At 39.2% G+C, this 20,972-nt stretch overlaps 1 protein-coding gene across 3 annotated transcripts in view; it reads left to right on the forward strand.

Annotated features, from left to right (window-relative positions):
• The first annotated feature begins 1,617 nt into the window (after positions 1 to 1,617).
• Positions 1,618 to 20,972, forward strand: part of thsd7ba (thrombospondin, type I, domain containing 7Ba) — an 86,079-nt gene continuing 66,724 nt past the window's right edge. For 2 of the 3 annotated variants that reach the window (XM_085920974.1, XM_085920975.1), the window contains exons 1-2: positions 1,618 to 1,765; positions 4,094 to 4,232. The gene's annotated coding sequence lies outside the window, so the exon portion shown is untranslated. The remainder of the gene's footprint in view (positions 1,766 to 4,093; positions 4,233 to 20,972) is intronic. The other variant, XM_085920976.1, reaches the window with a different exon arrangement.

Genomic DNA, 20,972 nt, shown 5'->3' on the forward strand with positions numbered 1-20,972 from the left:
TGCTGCTCACTCCTTATCATCATCTTTAGGGATTATCATTTCCCACCAGATGCCTGTCTAACGTACAATATAATTACTGTTACTTGTTAATTGCTGCTTCAAAGTGGCTTCATTTGAAAGCGTCTGACTTGGAACCTCAGCAGGAAACCGGCAGAAAAAAAGGAAAACACAAAAAGAAACAAACAAGGAAAAAAAAAAAATTACATTGAACTGGACGGAATATAAATTATTTCAACATTTACGGAAATTGACATGGCAAGAGAGGAAATAAATGGCTTGGAAGTCTTGGAAGTTGAGCTGTTGGCTCGGGCAAATTTCTAAGCCGCTGTATATTTGGCACTGAGGTTTTGTTTTCAAATGCATATTAAATAGCATTAGGTGCAGTGCTTTGCCGCTCATGTGTTCAACTCATCGTCAGGGATTTCTTGCAGTTGTAGCGAGAACAATTAGCTTTTTTGTGACTGCTAAGATTTGGGATTTAATTGAGGTAAAAAAAAGATGGCCAATTTTTTACCGGAACAACAAACATTCCTGTTCGTTCCATTGACATTTCTATGCAGTATGTCCGATTTTATTGCTTCCAGTCAGTATTTGATAAAATGTTTGACCATATCATATTGTTAGTTGTTTGTTATTTTGATTGGTTGCTCCGTGAAAAATAATCAACTGGGGTATTTATGCTCACTTCTCGCTGAGTCGGCATGGCGCTTCTGGTTGATATGAGTCCAAGCAGCAGCATTTGCGCTTCCTTTTCTGTATGCACGAGTGAAGACTATTCCCACTTGGAATAAAAAAAAAAAAGGGGTTTAAGGTGGCAACAGTGCTGGCATTTGTGCTAACAATGCAGTTTAGAGTCATGTTGAGCGAACTTTGTGAAAGAAAAAAAATGGTCAAGTCTCAATTTGTATTTTATGCAATCTTAACATTCTTTCGCAGCTCCAAGGGAGGGCCTGTTAAATATTTTCTACATGGACGCCTATTAACAAATATCAGGCAAATGTTTGGTTTGCGTGATGGAACAGCAAACACCGCTGTAGACACATTTGTTGAGTCATGAGGGACAATGTTTGTCTTTAGCAATAATTACAGACGGGTACAATAAATAAGTGTGGAATTGTTCACATTAAATCAGGTTTTAGTCGCAAAACAGATTTTTATTTTTATTCAACCCACTAAAGGACGGCTTTGACTTTTGGACGTCTCTCAAGAAAAGGCTTATTTATATATATATATATATATATATATATATATATATATATATATATATATATATATATATATATATATATATATATATATATATATATATATATATATATATATATATATATATATTTATTTATTTATTTATTTATTTATTTATTTAGTTTTTAAGGCATGCATTCATACTGGATCATGACTTTGCCACCATCGTGCCACAATTAAATCCTGAATCACAAATGGGTAGCAATCTCATCTGATATCTGATGATGTGACTTACCAAGTGCATTGTTATTTTTGTTTTGCATGTGATGTATTTATTTTATGTTTTTAAGGGTGTGGTTGTATTTTGTGTTACTTGGCTTGAGTCCAATGAGATCATTCATTTCACCTGTTTAGAACATCCTTCCTGTATCTGCCAAGCCTGTAGCATATATGTTTGCTCCATGATGCTGCCCACACATTTTTCTGGGTGGCGGAAGATGGAGCGTTTCCTCACCAAACCTTCCGTGTCATTTGACCAAGGGAGAGGGATGGAGAAAAAAAGTATCAGCCTTCTATTGCAGTAAGTGTCAAGAAAGATGTGAACTGCTTGAGACTTAATGACAGCTGGGATTTACATTTTAATGACTACATTGACCAGAAATAAACGTGGTGGTGGAATTTCAGACATATTAAACATGATCACTCTGGCACTGGTTAATGAATTTAATTTTCTGTTGGTAAAAAAAAAGGCATACGCTAGATGCGGCCTTGTGAATTGGATAGCATGTTGCACTGACATTATCTAACATTGATATTTTTCTCAAAGACAACTGAATGAAATATTTCATTTGTACTGTATCAGTAGGAAAAACAATATTTCACAAACCATCTGCCAAATTACATCAGAATTTCTGGGAAAACTCACGGTAAGACATAAACTATTAAAGCAAACACCGCTGAGCCAACAAAGTAATATCGAGGTTACCTACCTTAAGGCCAAAATAAGCAGTATTTAATGTTTGATATATTTACTGCTGTGTTGTCGCTGCCCAATGGTCAGCTTGTCTGTGTTGTTTACTTTTTAGTTTTTTTTGTGTGTGTGTGTGCATGCTGGTGTTCAATAAATGTTGCATACAAAGCTAATTGATTTGATACAGGCTTTAAATGGCAAAATTAATATAAATACCTGCAGTGCAAAATCTATTGAACTGCTTTTGGTGGGTTACAGATGGCGAGAGGTCACTTTGAGACAATCTACCAATCGAATACATTTATACTTCCAAACATCCATTTTCTATCACTTCTCTTAGATTTTATCACAGTTGACCTTGGAACGAGGTACATCTGAACAGGTGAATGATCTATCACTAGGCACATAGACAAACAACCATTCACATAGGCGGTCAATTTAGTCTTCAATTCTGCTTTTTGCACCAACCGCATCCTCCAGCTTTTTCCCACAGGACAATTTGTCTGGCTACCAAAATTCAGAGATTCAAATTGTGTGTGGCTAATACAAACCCTGGTGGAGCAATGAGAAAAATTCTAATTGTGATTTTCCCCTCCGACTACATTTAAGTGTCCTTCAGCTAGGCAGTGACCCCCATAATGGTTCCTGATGAGTCCTGTGACACCTATAGTGACAGTGTCGGCCATCACTACGTGACTTTCAGGTGGACATGAATAGCATAAAATTATTTAAAAGATCATGTGGGTGGATATGATCGCTGTGATAGCTTGTGAAAGCATTTAAGCACACATGAGAAGAAAAAAAAAACTTTGCGATTAGATCAGTGTTCCACTATGCAAACCAGAGTCGAGTCATGCGCTGACTGCCAAGCACCATTAGATCTGGTTATTAATCTCACAAGCATTGAATGAATAATGCGTCTGCAATTAATTTTCTTTTCACATCAGGTTTCACTTTAAAAAAAAAGAAAAAGCTTTTCACAGGAGAAATGCCCACCCACACACACGTTGCAATACGAGGACATTGCAGTCTAGCAGCAAGCTAGAACAATTTTGTCCGTGGCCTCTGACTAATCAGTAATGTGTTCTGTTGTCGGGTCAACCATTTTGTGGTTACACCAAGGAATAACTGCTGGAGGAAACACAGAAGGGCAGGAAATGAAGTCAAACACAAGGTACAAGAAAAAAGAAGACAAACAGCAACCAACAAAATTGGATGGTGGCCGTCCTCTCCATTCCCATGACAATATTTTACATCAATTGGCCTATGTTGCTCTTAATACTTTGAATGAATTTAGCAACATATGAGCTTGTTGGATTCGAATAAGACAAAAAAAAAAGTTGAGTATCTTCACACATTTGGATAACTTTCATAAAAATGAAAAACTGAACTCATCCGTGGGCTTTTCTCATTAGAGTTGCTGATTTATCTTCTCCCAGCTGGCTGGGTGAGGCAAAAAGTATTTATAGCAATTACTAAATCCTCCCAATTGTCTTCTTTGGTGACAAAACAAGAACACGGATCCTGCAACAATTTCAAGAAATGTCTTTGCAATGCACTGGGGACAACTTGAGAGAGCAACCAGATGAAAAAGAATAGCAGTGAGTAGCAAAAGGGGAGGGGCTGCAAAGATCTTTGAAGGCTGCATAAAGACAACTTGCATGTGTTTCTGCATATACGCTGTTTGAAGGGAGGGGACGGGTGTGTGTGGGGTGTTCACAGCCAGAAATGACTTATTAGGAAATGATTCCTCTTAGCCAATGGTTTGGAGAGAGACGCAGATGTCATTTGGCCGGGTAGCAGCACCTCCCAGAGCCAGAACATTCTTTTCAGTGTAACGCGGCACTGTGTGAGAGCATGACTGCTCTCTCCGTTCTCTCTCTCTTTTTCTGTCTTGTTGCCCACTGCCACTTTCTTTCTTTTTTTTTTTTCCATCAGCTCCTCCCGCTCCCACTCCCTCTCCTCACTCGCTCTCCTTGCATCCTCTCCATCCTCCTCTTCTCGGATGCTGTCCCACTTGCAGAGATATGATCAGTTACAAACGGCGGCAGCACGAGCAGTATCCCCGAGATCTCAGGTAAGACCGTTTTTCTTTTTTTTTTTTTTTTTGCTGATTTATTCACTTTGCACTGAGGTGCAGCAACACCGCAAAGCTCATTGCTCACTGGCCGAGTGCGCACAGATTGATTTCTCCTGTGCTGTTTTCCCGTGATGAATTAGACGTTAAGCTCGGAGGGACAGCGCGAGGTAAGTTGTTTCATACCTTTAGCCAAGGCGTCCGAGTGTGGCTTTATGAAGTGCGGCGATGACAACCGCAGCAATCTTCTTTGAATTGTGTGAGCGGGAGGATGAGAAGTGCTTTCAGATTGTAGAGAGGAAGAAGACAGAAACTGGGTGATAAATCAGCATCATCAAAGCTGCTGCATGGAAGGGACTTCTGACGTGGGAGAGCTTGAGCTCAGGTCAGATCAGCAGGTGTTTAGTGGATTCCCGCCAACCTAAAGCGGATCTCAAATGAAGTTAGAAATCAAGCCTACTTTAATTAGATGTGACTTCATATTCATCTGACTTATGAGACCGGGCTGCAAGATTTGATTCTCCTCCGTGCATGTTTGATTGGCTCTGATCTGGATTGTAAATTGCTAGGAAGACCTGTGAGAAAATAAAGAGGTATAAAGAAAAACCGAGAGGAGACGCGTGTGTAGTTGAAATGGCAGTGTGTGTGTAAATCGCTGTGCATGGATCATTAACTCTTCTGCTTTGAGAAACGGGATGAGGAGATGATTAGAAGTCCACTGTTGTGTGACACCGGGAAAGGTTAGGCCATGACAAAGGTGACATTGCTATTCAGTCATATTTATAGCATTTACCGAAACGGGTTCTTTCGAGCCATGTAAGATTCTGAATTTGCATCACATTAATTAAAATGAAAGTTGAAAAAAAAAAAAAAAATCTGGAATCCTCCAAATGCTCTGTGAAACTCCTGGTGTCATTTGACTAATGTGGTGTGTGCGAGCTAGTAATGCCTCCAATTTATCTGGAGAGGGCCTGGAAGATGTTTTTTTTTTTTTTTTTTTTGCCATAATGGTTCACGTTATTGGTTTGATTAAAGGTGGCCTCTGCTGATAACTCCACTCTTCTAATGCTCCACCGGCTGCTGTAAAAAAAAAACACACACTGATGCATGAAAATGAAACCTGAAAATGGCTGAGAGCAAAGTTACATTAAGTCTCATAAGTAATACAGCGCTGTTCTTATATTTCATTCATGACCAAGTCTATTGTGCTCTCTTGAACTGCAGGGCGGGCCAAATGAGAGAAATAGCTTTGTGATGTGAAAAGACATCTGTTGTCGAAGTGAGACAACTCATCGTCAACACATGTTTTGTGTTGCAGCTCGGATGATGATCCAACACCCACTAAAGACTTAATATTTTTTTAACTCTATTGTTAGTTGTATTGTACCTAGAAGATACATTAGCGCCTTCATTGTTAGTCCTCAATGTGGGGAGTTTGCCATCTTTTTCGTAGCATCTCCACACATGCCATTCTTCAACAGCACTCAGTTTCCTCAGATGAATACGCGACATACTAGAAAGTGTCTCATCGCAATAAATAAAACAATCGTCTCTTTGAGGGAAAGCAAGCCGTCTCAGCTACTCGCCCCTTTGTCATTAACCGAGCACTCAGCAGGGGACCCAGAAAAATATCAGAGTTTGGCAGAAATTAGAGCCGGAGAGACAGGGAGAGCTGGTGCCTCCTCAGTCCACTGAGGGTTCGCTTTCTGACAGCGCCACTCTGTCTTATTTTTTTTTTTCCCGGCTGCTTGTGAGCTGCCCCAGGTGTGACAGGGAGCCCGGGTAATGGGGGACGTTTGACAGATGCATATTTCCAACCTTGAATGCTTCATATAAAGAAGATCGACGGCATGAATTCAGGCTCAGCGTGGGACAAACTGTTGGGTTGTGAATCACTCGGATGAGTAGCCCGCCTCGATGTTCGATTGAACCTACGTGAATCTCACAAGCCTTCCACGTTACTAATTGCAACCTGGCCTGATTATTGATTGGCATACGGTGACTGTGGTTTGTATCAAATGACCCCAGGCTGTGTTTTTTTTGCTACTGCAAGACGGAAAAGATTGAGTTGAATCTTTGGGGTTTTGTTCCCCCCCCCCCATTGTCTTTATTCTGACCATGTTTAACACGTTTTATCATTTTTCTTTAATAATCTTGGGAGGTAAATGTAGGTTAAGATGAGGAGCATTTTTAAATGTAGGATAAAATGAAACAAATGTCATTTTCAGAAATTGTAACAAGTGTATGTGAGTAATTTTTTAGATCAGCCATCACCAATAATAGAACCACTTGAGACCAGGCCTCTTGGAAAGCTTGGACTAGAAATAATTTATCGATTGTCAGAGTCTGAAAGACGTTTTACTCTAAATCGGGAGCATGACAATGTGTTAGCTGAGACCATGTGATATGGTCATTAAAACATAAGTCCTAAAACAGACACAAAGAAACATCTTTGGAAAGCTTTTTTTTGTCAAATGGTGAGGCGGATAACGAGCCTACCCAAGAAATAAAAAGCTGCATGTAAGAGACGAGCTCAGCAGTCCTGCTTAAAATACAGTTTAGGTGATTCTCACACTTTGGGTAAGATGTGGCAAGAGGCTTTCAAATCAAAACTGCCCCCCCCCCCCCCCCCCCCAAAAAAAAGCACTGTCTTGTTTCCATTTCTAAGATTCGGTCTTTTGTTTTCATGGTCTCCCATTATCTCAAATTTGTGCTTATTAAAGAGAAACAAGCAGGGGTCAATTACAATTATGTGCATTCAGTGTAATGATGCATTGTAACTTTGACAATTACTTTCTATACTGGCCCATCTAAATAGCTATGTGAAAGTGATTCATGGTGCAAAAGACTCATCGAGCTATATGACAGCATAAGATAAGGAGAGACTTAAATAGATCTAACATTTATTGGTCTGAGCATTTCACACAGGATCCAATTGCAGAGAGGATGAGACAGAATCAGAGTCCAATTGCTTGTAACACCAGAGGGCGGGAAAAGTGTCTTTCACGTAAGCTTCGTTAGGCCTCTGATGTTTGCTGATACTACCCAGAAAATTGCCGGGGTGGCGTCATCCCTTCAATTTTGTGTAGAACCTGCTTAGAATTGAAAAATCTGGGACTAAGTCAGTTTTGGTTTGAAACATAGAAGGAAGGGACTTTGATCGTCATTACTTTTGTTATTCCTTGGCTTCTTTTTGTCTTCTATTCAAGTCAATCAAAAAACTCATCGAGCTGAGTTTATTATTATGCAAATTATTTCAGGTGTACCTTGATTTATGAGTGCGGCAACTTTGAAGGTTTTTCCGTTACAAGCATCCTATCAATAACAACAACGGGATGAGAATCAGCTCCCCCTGAAATTAAACGTTTGTCTAGAGTGAGTTAATTCTGCGACATGGAGAATTTGTACTAGTGTGTGAGATTTTATGTGCAAATGAATCTTTTATAAAGCTATCGGGCCACATTAGTGGCAGCCAAGGCAAAGAGATTATATTGCATTCCATATAGTAAAAGTGCACTACGTCTTTGCAAAAACACTGCATATGGCAGCCAATGTGTTCAAAGAACTCCCCCTTGCAACAGATGAGTCCATTGCCGGCTCCTATTAGGAAAACCACCGCCCTGTCTCGCTTTGCATTTTGCTCTTATTAATTTTTTTTTCCCCCTTGTGTGAGATGTCATTAACATTTAATTGCGTATAGTATATAGTGTATATCACAGGGCTCCAGCTTGTTTATTTATTTACTTATTTTCACAAGGAGTGCAGTTTCCCCTAAGCTAAACTTTAGGGGTGTCCCCTGTTGGCTTGCAAAGTAAATATTCTCATTTCCTCTCACTATTATGGAGAAATTCAAAGTTACCAGTATTATCCGCTAATTAACTAAATATTCCACTCCATAAAATATATACACGTACATGTATGATGGAAAAAAAATGGAACGGCAGTCGACGCCTGTCGAGGTATGGAAGCATAGAAATGTGGTCGCCGGGAATTTTGACCAGGTTATTTAATAGAAGCCAAGAGGGTGATAATATTCCTGAGGAATGGAGAGAAAGTGAGCTGGTGGCCATTTTATTTGTGTGTGTGGATGTACAGTCGTGAAAGCTGATGACAGGGTATCTAGACAGGAACTGTGATACTGCATGAGGAAGTCTTGGAGTAGCAGAGAAGTGTGTTAGATTAGTACAGGATATGTATCGGGCTAGCAGAATAGTGATGAGATGTGTGACAGGGGGAGTTTAAGGTGGAGGTTGGACCGCATCGGGAATCAGTGCTAAGCCTCTTCCTCTTTACAATAATGATGGATAGGCTGACAGATGAGGTTAGACTGAAATCCCTACGGACAATCGTGTTTGCAGATGACACATTTGGAAAGGTGAAGGAATTTGCTGGAGAGGAGAGGAATGATTAAAACGGAAGATGTGTGAATTAGTGGGAGGACTTGAAATGTGGAGCGTCAAAGCGATGGTGGAAGTGAAGAAACGCTGGCAACGGATGGAGGAAAATGTGAGAGGTTCTTCTGTGATTGAAGTGTCTTCTAGAACGAAGGGGAAGGTTTGAGAGACAATGGCTAGGGCGGCCATGATGTACAAATTATAGACAGTGGTGCAGAAGAAACGATTGAAAGCAGAGCTGGCGGAAATGAAAATGTCGCCTTTCTTTAGGAGTCACTGGGATGGATGGGATTAGGAATGAGCTCAAGCCAAGGTTAGATTATTTTTTTTTTTGCTGGGGAAAAAAAAAGTTAGAGACGACTTAGATGGCTCGGACAAGGCTATCGGGAGAATGCTGAGACTAAGAGAAGGCTGATTGATGAAGCGAGAGAAGACATGAGGACAATTGGTGTTGGAGAAGCTAATGCAGAAGATCGAATGCAAGATAGAAGAGGAAGACTTAAATGAAAAAGGATGACCGGCTAAAGTTAGCCGCCTGTGCTGCATTCCAAAGAAGCAGCAAACTTCTGACAATTTCCAAATCACAATTTCCATCATTTCGTGTCAGCAGTAGGCCTACGTGAGCAAATAACATCCTACAAAAGGCCATTATACCCTTGAATAGTTTCATATCAGCCAAGCAGTCATTAAAGACAGAGAATTATGATAATCACTTTCACTCAATTTAACTTTAATAATGTTCCATAATAGCGTAAACATTCCTTGAAAACCTCGATTAATCAAATTACATATGCGTATTCTTTTTGACTGCTGCTGGATGACCTTGTTTATTAGCTGCAGCGATATTGCGAGGATTTGCAACGTGACTGTAAATTATGACAAGTTTATAGACTACAAACAACCCCTTAAAAGTAAACTGAAAAAAGATTACCTTGGGGCTAAAAAAAATAAATCATCTTTTCGGCAAAAAAAAAGGTATTTAATATTGTATTCCCCTCTGGGCTCTCTGCTGATATCAACTTGCTTGCAGCGCGTGTGTGTGTGTGCGTATGTCGTGCTAGTTACTTTTCCCCTCATAAGTTGCTGCTTATATGAGCTTTTAATTCATATTCATATTTGGGAGACCCAGCCCGGTAAAAGCAAAGAGGTGCACTGAAGCGTGGCATGACTTCACCTGGGATAACTTTTACAGTTATTCCAATAAAAATCTTTATGATGTTTTAACTGGGGGTTTTAAATGCACATGATCTTAATATTCAATGGGGCATATCCCTTGGATTGCTTCCCAATTCAAAGCCCACTGTTCTTAGTTATCCTGTGGGTGCATGTTTTTTTGCATTTGCATCATAGATAAATTTAAAAAAATAAATAAATAAAAGAGTAAAATTTTAATGTGTTTGACGGATGGAATTCCCTGGATAAAGGAAAATGCTGCTTTTCTGTGATGGCTTCATATAATGCTTTTTTTTGTGGGTGGGGGGTCTCAGAATGGAATTGTTGTGACATCCACTTCATGGCTTGCGTGACTAGAATAGTGAAACCCCAATGTGGTTTGAAAGTAGCATTTTGGGAGTTGGATTCACCTGAACGTAAAGTCAGTGTAAATAAGCTGACGTGAGCCATGGTTGCAACATTGCCACCTTGATTCATTTGTCATTTTGTTTTTGGGAAATTTAAAACCAATAAAAAAAAAAAATCCCTTCAAAGTCATTTTTGATTCTCTTGTGTACGATATGCTTAAGAACGCATCAGTCAAGCTTTCTGTCTCTGATTGGTTGTTTTTCCTCAGCCACGGTGGTTTCTCAAAAATCTGATTTAAGGAGCAAGATGAGACCAGAGAGCGCTTCCTTTTTTTTTTCCCCCCCCACAGATCATCACTCTGACAGCTTTAACAAAAACTATTTTTTGGGAGGGGGTTTTCCAATTTCTCCTCAAGGCCCCAGTTCTAGCTGAAAAATAAATCCATAAATAAATAAGTCGGGCCTTAAGCGTAACGCTGCCACAACTCTGCTTTACAGTGGGTATAGTAGCGTTCTTATTGGTTCTATGCTCTGATGAAACCAACCATTTTTCATTTTTTATATAGCCACAATATTCGACTTTCATTTGTTGTATCATTCCATTGCACGTTGCAATATTTGATACACCTCTTGTCCCTCTGACAGATAAGTGTAGATTGCGATTGCCAATTCACATACAGTATCTTGCTGATGGAAAGCTATTCATTTAAAAAAAATAAAAAGTAAAAAGGCAGTCATACTGATGTATTTTTTTTGGGACAACAAAAAAATACCAATGCTCGGCTTTTGGAACACAAGCACGTTGCTCAGGCTGTTGAATTTGCTGACCTCCCGTACCCGAGCCGTTTTCAATTACAATCACCGACCTGCCCCTCTCGGAATACAAAAGTATGGCTTCGGCGTGCCTTATCTCGGGGGTCCTTGTCAAGTAGCCGCCTTATTTGTCTGTCACTTCTTCCAGCCGGCCACATGGGTTATTCTTTGGGTGTTAGTCAGATGCAAGGCACTTGAAGAGGCTGTCGCAAATCCCAAGCACAGGACTGTCAGCCCGCTGGTCTTTTGCTTAGATCTCCTTCTTCCATCACCCCTATTAACTCTGGATCACTGGCTGTATTCACTAAATCTTCCCGCCGGTAATAGAATTAGTGTTACGCTTTTCCCCCCTCAGTTGCCCATCTAGATCTTCTTTTTTTTCCGTTGACATTTTCCTTCTTGTTATTCTGCTGTCTTTTAGATGTCACTGACAATTACATTTAATGAGAAGAAAGGAGGAGCACACTTAAAGAGAACACCTGGAGTGAAAATATGCAGTGTCCCTTTAATGTCCAGGGACCGCCTTTTTGTCTCGTATGGATTTTGAAACTATAAAATATTTAATATACCGTAAATAACAATGGCAAAGTATTATTCAGAAGTGGCGTCTGAGAGCGTGTCATCCCGGCGGAGTCGCTTTTCAAAGAAAAGTTATTTTAAATGATTCACTTTTCAATGCCATTCTTGCTCCTTGTCAGACTCGCTGCGATAAAACGCCGCAAATGGGATTTTACATTTTAAAGCTCCTTTTTTGAATACTGTCCACTTGGCGCTACTATCTTGCTTCTGAGAATTCTTGTAGGTATTTTAATGAATATTTAAAGCTCATGAATTAATGCAGCGTTCATAAATGGATCAAGGCTCTTAAATATGAAAAATATGAAATTCTCACTCTGATCATTTATCTCAGTGGCTAGTCATTTACATGCCGGATGATGTTAAAAAAAAAAAAAAAATGTTCTCAAGTTGGTGATTAGATGCGCCAAGTAACATAATGTTCTCTTTTTAATTCGTTGCTCATCTTCTGACACATTCACCGATTAGAACACAATAAAGGTCAAACTATTGCAACTTTTTTTTTCTCCAATTACAGTGCTCAACATTAATGGGTACAACAAATGAATTTGCTGGTAGATATTATTGTTATGGAACACACTGTAGCGGCTCTCCTGATTCTGCGGGGCACCAATAAGAATTTCCAGGAAAAAAAAATAGCAGGACAAATATGTATCTTTAACTGTGATGTGGAATATTTTGACACTGAAAGCCACTAAGTTGCTGGCAAGCTGTGGTTGTTATATTACAAGCTCTCTTCATACGTCTTGATAGTAAGAATGGTGTTTAAATTGAATGAGATAAACACATTCCTGGCCTTGCTCTGTAACTTCTCTATCTTGGAATGAGTGAGCGTAGTATCATGCAGAGTGATTTGTTGTGCTTATGCCAAATGGTCGCCGGAGTGTGTGTTACAGTAGAGTCTACTGAGTAGACTTTGACGTCGCATCAATTTTGAAAATGTTTAGAGTGATAATTTGGCATAGTGGAAGATTCTGTTTTTGAGAAACAACAGACTATTTCAACAAAGTCTTGGCAACCTGCCTCCTCGGAAAGCAGAACTGACGGACTTTGAATTTTCAAACCGAGGATATTTGGATGTTTTATGTGCAATGAAACCTTCCGCCGCTTTTGGATACAGATGTCAGATCAACCCTCGTCTCTCGTGAAGGGTGGAAGGCTCCTGACATTTCAATAGAGACACTTTTTTTCCCCCGTATGTCCTAACAGCAGGAATCAATCAGTATGCCAGGTCTTCCTTACATTTATTCCTCACTCCTTTACAAATGTTCGCAATTTGAAAACACTTGCAACTTCTTTGCCTTGCGCACCACAGGAGAAGATCCCATGGTGGTTAATTATTTCATTACGCTCCAACCTGGAGCCGTAGGTGACTCCTTTCTCTGTCCTCATTTCCCAGGCTATTATATAGAGTTTCTCAGCTTGTTTCCATCCAATTAGGACAGACTGTGTGCTTTGAAACAATTGGATAATGGCTGGAACTGGCTGGTTGCTCGTGTTGTCACTGAATATGTCCTGGCTTGAAGCCAGGACCGAGTAACACATTGCCAAGTGCCAGGTCATAGTGTTTGTTGGCTTGGTATATTACAGACTGTCAAAATACTCTTAGCTTGGTGAATCTTTGAAAAGCAATGCATAATAGAAAGACAATTTACAGCATGTATCTCTTTGAACATAATGTCCTGCTTTGTCTAGATACAGCTTAGCGATTTTTTTTTTTTTGGACATCTGTTTGTCTGTTTGATCCATGTTGCATTAGTGTGTTGTCATAAAATAGTCTTTATTTTTCCCCCCATCACTCATATGTATTAAAGCATATATCATTTTTGGCCTAGTTTGAACAATTTTATTTTTAGGCTCTCATGCAACACATTTTGACCACACTTCCAGAGAACTAACCACTAATGTGGTGCATTGTAAAAGAAAATGTGTAGATGTGCTTATATGGCTACACGGTAACATGATTTGGGCTGTTTTACATGATGTCACTGTCAAATTTCCCTGATACTCAACAAGATTCTGACCAAATCAGATTATTTTGCACATGCTATTACCACCTAATGGAATCCATTTGCACAGTGATCATATTACAACCAGTTTTACAAGCACCTAGTTTTAGCAAATGGCTCTCTGGCCACTGTGGTATTAAATTGGGAAAAAAACAATTCGCAGTGGGGCTAGTTAGTCATGAGATCTGATGTTCAATCTCACTTCTCAGTAGCCCAGTTCCACGACATGCTTTTTTTTTTGTGTTAATTGAATACTCCAAGTTTCCCATAGGTGTGAATGTGTGTGTGAATAATTGCCTGTCTCGATATGTGAACTGTGATTGACTGGCCACCTGTCCAGGGTGTTGCCCGCCTCGTGTTCGGTCAGCTGGGATTGGCTCCATTTCACCCTCGACCTTAATGAGGACAAGTGCTTCAGAAAATGGATTGATGGAATTTCCCAGTAGCTTTCCTCAGGGACTATACCAATTGTATTGTTGGGCAAATGTTTGTCCTCCCGCAACACCACATGCATTGCTCCAGATTGTGTTTTTATCAACCTGCATTGAATTCCACTACTTCGATTATATGGAATTGTCGGATGTAAAATGTCCAAAACATAATGTTCATTGCGTTAACATAACATTTTCAGAATGCAATATAACGTCTGGGTATTAGTATTCCTTCTAGGCTGTGCATTTATTAAAAATCAACCGTGCACGTGTTCAATTTTTCAGTTTTAAAATATTATTTTAATCAAGAAAGGTGCATTATTGCGTTATGGCTCTTTCTAGAGCTTATCTTTGAATTGTGGTGAGAGGTGGACAAAGTGGAGCAGGAAATCATTATTTTTTTGTGATGCTGTCTTCGAGTATTGGCTGATTTTAATCACTGTCTTACCAAGCCAGGGAACATTCAGACAGGCGTGTAGAAGCTACAGATGGTATGTGAATTTAGATTAGCGAGTCCATCGATTGTTGTTCAGGTTCACTATAATTGGCAAGAAAGACCACTGGCATTTAATGTGATGAACAAGCTATATACTTGAATCATTTATTATTTGGTTCTAATTTATTGGAGCATATTTACTGAATGTATTGAACTGAGTTATAAATCTTCATAATAACTGAAATGAATATCAATTGCTAGCCACACGCTGACAGACAGACAATATTGGCTCATTAGTCAATCTGCTGAATGGACATCATCACTTTTTCTAAACTCATGTTAACAGCACGTTATGGGATTAGCTTGGTATTGATTATAATGAACAACACGTTGTTAGAAAACTGTAGTGTTTTTATCAATGGAGCAGCATGTACACAGAAAGAATACTAACTGGCATATATTCTATATCATCTGGGGAATTTATTAAATTTAATTCTAATATTATTTTATCTTAATAAAAAACAATTATAGTACACGTTTCTGTGGGTGTTTTGTGAAGCCTGAGATGGCTTAGTAGCATCTCTATAAATTTCAGTAGGGACAGGAAATTCTTTATACAGAATGTTCGAGTTAATAGCGTGTTGACAGAAAAAATAAGTGTGGGTTGTGAATTTTACTCCTATGCCTTCGTGGTGAACTCCTTGATTGACACTTTTTAATAGCATCAGCGTAGTACAGAGTGAGGCCCAGGTTGATCTTGACACGGCTTCATCTAAATGTGCACGAGATGTTAATTTCCTTGGCAAATGCTCCATGGCAACAGCACCGTTATGTGAATGGCTAAATGAGGTGACATTATAAAAGGCTGAATAAAACAGGTTCAAAGGCTTGAACGATGAAGTACATCTTACAAATTACATCGAACCATTAAACTTTGTATAGGAAGGTCGATTTGACAAACTTCTTTTCAAAGACGAGCATATTATGTAGCTATAATGAAGTACACCTTTAAAAATACTTCAAGTGCCTTAGCCAGAACGTTTTTTTTTTTTTCACGAGACTTTGAGTTTACAGAAATTAAATCACACCCAAATTTTCTAAGTGTCAGAATTAACAGTTGAAAGAAGTTTGTCATTTATACATCGAGAAAAGTTTGAGAACCGCATGCTAAAGTTGTCTAGGTAACTTGACTAAGGCCATCAGGGTGCTGATGTCAAGAGTAACCCACATAGTGCTCCAGGTGGTGAGTAACACTGGGGCCAGACAAAACTCATGGGGATTCAATAATTGGTTCCTTGAATTACAACCTCGGGGCACAAAACGGATAAAGATTCGCCATACCGTGTCAGTACGAAGGATTTCGAGGAAAAAAAAAAAAAAAAGAAAGCCCATCAATGATGATTGGTTTTAGACAGACATGACTCTCGCCGACTCAATACATCATTGGAGCGCAACACACAACTTGAAGCCTCATTTAAACGTGCCTTTTTTGAAATGCTACAAAAGAGAACGTGATGCATAAATATGCAGCTATTTTGATTGTTGACATTTAGATGAGTCAATACTCTGGAGTTGAGTCAAATGTGTGTTTTCAAGTCAATTCTACAAACAACCACACGCTCATGCTGTTTTGTTTTTTCAGAATGTAGGCTCAAATGATTCACAGTGACACCATTTGAATTTCTTTATTTACTAATCAGCTACATTATAATGCAAGTTACACAGAAAGTGTACTCAGTCCTCTGAACAATTTCCGGAAAGTTTTGAAGAAGAATTTGTAACATAAAAAATGAGCACCGTATCCTACAAGAAGCTGCATCCTTTGCGGCGAGGAACAATAAAAAGGAGTTATTTCTAAGTGTAATTGGATCGAGACATTTTTATCTAAAGTCTTTATCAGCTGATTAGCTAATTTTTTTTTCTTGTCTTGATGTACGGAGTTGTTTCAGTTGCCCAGGGTCAAGTAGGTCAAGTCAAGGTGAGATCCAATCAGACCAACGGTGTTGTTGAAGGCTGGCTGGTGCCCACGTAATTACACCCCTGCTAAAGTTTTCCGATAAGGTCTGGGCATTGTTGGGGGGCTTTAATCTTGTCGGCGCAAATGTATCGTTGCACATTTTTCATGTTAATGATGTTGTCAGGATTGGGTTTTGCGTCACACGCCCAAAGTTTCAAGGTGACATTTTCTTACAACATGGATAGTGTAGAAAAACATTCTGACAGATGGTTGTCTATTGTGTGGGCGAAAAACAATCTTGCTTTTAATTATCAGCTTTCGGCTTGCATTTTTCACATGACTTAACATTGTACACATATTGCATAGCTTGTAATACAGATTTATTTAGAGAGTTGTTTTCTATACTTGCGACACTCAGTTTTACACTGCTAAGCATTTATTTATTGATTGATTATTATTTATTAATTATTTTTTAAATACACAACAATTTCTATTCCCTCTTTAGTGTGTCACACTAAAATAATCAAAATCAGTTCAATTCAACCACAAATTGACATGATTATAAGAAATTGAGATTGGGTCAACGTATTTTGTGTTGGCACTCACATTCACACCATCAGTGAGAGGAAAGTAAACTCGTGCTGCCTACAGGGAAGTCAGGCGAATAAACCGCAATAACATCAGGGACTCAAGAGGCATTAATTGCATATGTTAATTTAATCATTTTTGTGGGTGAACACTTGGTCACCCTCAGATGCGGTCTTACTATTTGTCCCTCTCATGAAACTTTGTCACGTAACCTAAATCTGTAAAATGTTTAGATGGGACATTCGCAAAATTTTAAAAGGGTCAAATAAAACTGAAACGAGTCTCTATAATAATTCATCAAAAAAAGTGAGGGAAAAGAACCCCCAATTAGATTTTGTTGCACATGAAATGGAATTACCCATTTGGCAAAATCGGGCATATTTGTAACTAGCTCTTGCGTGCTGTGAAAGCTTCATGCTGTTCGGGTCAGGACTCACTGCTTGGTCTATGGATATGCAATCTTGTCTCCTTGGTGTGTTTGATTGCGACTCAAGTTTTTTCCACCCCCCCCCGATCTGAGACTTTCATTGGATTGCCACCATGTGTACCCAGCAGCTGCTCTTTCTGCTCTCAGCAGGCCGTTGTCGTTAATTGAAGTGTAATGCGCTCAACAGCAGGGAAGGTCAGCCGCAGCTCTCTGCTGATTCACCGCTCCTGTCAGAATCTAAATACAACCAACCTAGAAGTAATAATTGCGGCAGAGGATTTTTACATTTTACCCAATCATATGTTTCCCTCAAATGGTACTTCTTCAGCTTTCATGCCATTTCTGTAAATCCAATTACCTGAACCCATTAAGCATTTATGATCTTAAACATGCTTGGCTTTTCTTCCAATCTTAATTGCCCCGGCGCGGCGCACGCGTTTGAGAAGGTGATGCACGGTGAACGTTGTCTGTTTAATTAGCCAAAATATCAACATCATTGGTGTAAGTGTGCAGAACAATGAGACGTTTCATTGTGTTAATGATGAGCATGGGCGGTAGGTGCCACGACATCAATGTTGTCTAGTCTTTTGTCAGGGCCATGTTTCCGTGTTAATAAAAAAAATATATAAAACACAGTCGTGATGGGTTTCAGGACTTCCAATGACACTATTCAAGTTGATGGGAAATTATTTTTTGAAAGGAAACAGAAGAAACTGTCTCTTTGAAAGTAGAGCAAAATAGATGAGTCTTGAAGAGTTTGGGTGAGAGTTCCAAAGAGTAGGAACAGCAATTGAGAAGACCTCTGAGTGATTTGTGCTTGGCTCTGATTGGAGGAGACGGGAATGGGACTGTGTTGATGGAGATACTCAGTCAGCTACTCTATGAAAAGGGCATTTTGGGTCAGGAGGAGGATTTTGAAATTGGTTCTTTCAGGGTATGAGGAGCCATGGATCTGTATTTGGGTAAATGTGGTCAGTGGAGGAGGGCGAGGGGTGAAGGTAGGTGATGATTTTGAGAAAAAATAAGCTACATTTGAGAGGTGTTTAACATGCTGGTCGAAAGAGTAGCTCAGTTCGGAAATTAGACTAAGATTTGTGAGGGGAAGGGAGGTGGGTCCATGGTTGCTTTTGGTCCAATGAGGATGATTGCTGATTCGTCCCAATTGAGTTTGAGGAAATTGGTTTGAAGCCTGGATTTTCTTCCCGAGATGAAGTTTGACAGGGTTGAGTGAGCAGCAGTGGCGAGGGCTGTGGTGGAGGATATCGCTGGTGGCGCAAAAGGAAGTCGACTCCATGACTGCTGAATGAAGACGAGAGGTTGACTTGAATGTAGACTCTGCCAGTGATTTTATGGAGTTGGCAGTTCTGATGTGGGTTTGTGATTTATTTTTTATTTTATTTATTTTTAAAGTGGCAAGGGAAACACAACAAGTGTCGAAAGTAATTCAAAATAAGCAGATCAATTAAGTGAGAAAGCAGCCACAAATTAGATTTTGTTGAAATATGGAATTGAATTACCCATTAGGCGAAGATCCATGATATTTACAAAACGCCCCATGGTGTCTCGGTCACGGCGCTCACACCGAGTCAATATGTTGTGTATGTTGTGTGCATAGATGAGTTTGATTTTTGGATCCAGTTTTTCTTCACGTTTCCTCCTGTCTGAGAGTTTCATTGAATTACCACCATGTGGACCCAGCAGATGTTAATCCGACTCTCAGCCACTAGATATTGCAGAAAAACAGTTTGGCTCGTCATATATTTACTGCAAAGATTTTAGCGTGCCTTCTGTTTTAATTTGATTCTGTGGATCGAAATAGACTGTATTAAAAGCATCCATAACTCAAGCTTGGATTTTTTTTTTAAGACTTAACTCGCTGCCAATGACGTATATTGTCTTTTGGTTGCTATTTAACTGAGGGGTGGAGAAATTACAATTGTTGGCTAACGGAGCAAACGGGTTCGTTCAAAGTCAGAAATGTTCGCAAAATGTTGATTCAACAGTTTATTGTTTTTTTTCTTGATGGGAGGAAATGTTGAAAATGTCCAGAATTCCAAACTTAGACGATGCATTAGCAATATTGGAAAGTCATAGTAAGTGATTAGTGCTCACACAATACATATTCACTGACTTAACTCCTGATCTGTGTTCGGGTCAGTGCTGTCAGTTTTTGGAGTTGAAGAATCACATCAACATTCAGGTCGCTCCCGTTTTTTTGCAGCTGTTATTTTGCGAGATAATTCATTTTGTCTCTTTGCCAAAGCAAACCACGAGGACTTGCTCTCGTGAAATGTTGCTGGGGCTGCACTGTAAAGCACATCTTGTGAAATATTTATGTTGTGCCGGCTGCACTGGTTGAAGTTAAATGAGGTTGTGTAGATGGAGATGGTGAATGTATGTGTTTTATTTTCCAGACTTGACTTGTGCTGTTCCATTGAATCTCCAGCCTGTTGAATGATGGAACATTTAGTGACATGCTCAATAAACCCATCTAGTGGCCTTATTTTTATTTTTTTATTTTTTATTTTTTCTACTGACCTTTAACTCTCAACAAACACAATCAACCTTGATGACCGCATTTGCTTCAGAAAACAATATCGGCTGATTTAATTTCTATGTTGCTAGTCTTTGAGGTAGACCTTCAGCTAGACCAGCAGTGATTAAATAACATTTCTCAATTCAAGATTGAAAAAGTTATTTCTTAACTACAGAAACCTCAATCATTTTAGTGTGTCTTTTTATGTTTTAAGGCAACCACAGTATCTTGAATATTGGGTATAAATAGATAAGACAAGATACATTTCAATTTAATCATCTGTCTGAAATGTCTATTTTGTTTGTCCTTGGGATAAAAAGACAGTATTCATGTCTGGTGCAGTCTGATGGCAGAAAGCTCATACAAATGAGTTACAAATCCTCTTGCCTGCTCATGTTGGATGGGTGGGAGGGGGGGGATTGTAATGAGATTGTACAGAGAAAGTGTTTCTTTTGTTGAAGACACAGTTGAAAGTTATGTAAAAATGAATAAATCACCTCAAAATATTATCTGACTTAGTTATGTTGAATGACTGTTGAAATTTAAATCGACCAGTTTTTGATCTATGTTGGATCAAATAATTATACCAATTCTACCGCGCTATGTTTCCCTCCTTTTTATTTTTTTGCTCTCGGGCTACCTTACAGTTGTTAATTTGTTTTCAAGACACAATTGCAGATACAAATTGTTGGAGGTAAAAAAAATCAATATTGAATATAGTGATTCCATCTTAAGATGCTTTTCCCTCTGTCAACAGTGGCTTTTTCCAATTCAAATAAATGCTTGTATCGAGTCTACCAAATCCAAACATCTATTTCAAAATAGTCACTTGTGTCAGACTTTTCCAGTTAATATATGTAGAGAATTGATTATTTCCTGACAACACAATCCCGCAGCACTTCTTCCAAGACCTCTCTGTGGCTTTTGCATGCTCTCCATATGCTTGCGTGTGGTTTTCTCCAGGTACTTTGGCTTCCTCCCACATTTCAAAAAGATGCATGCCGTGTTAATTGGAGGGTTTAAATTTGTCATTGGTGTGAACGTGTAGTTTGT

Source organism: Syngnathus leptorhynchus, chromosome 9 (assembly GCF_054491065.1).
Source record: "Syngnathus leptorhynchus isolate UIUO chromosome 9, UIUO_Slep, whole genome shotgun sequence".
Taxonomy (NCBI): Eukaryota; Metazoa; Chordata; class Actinopteri; order Syngnathiformes; family Syngnathidae; genus Syngnathus; species Syngnathus leptorhynchus.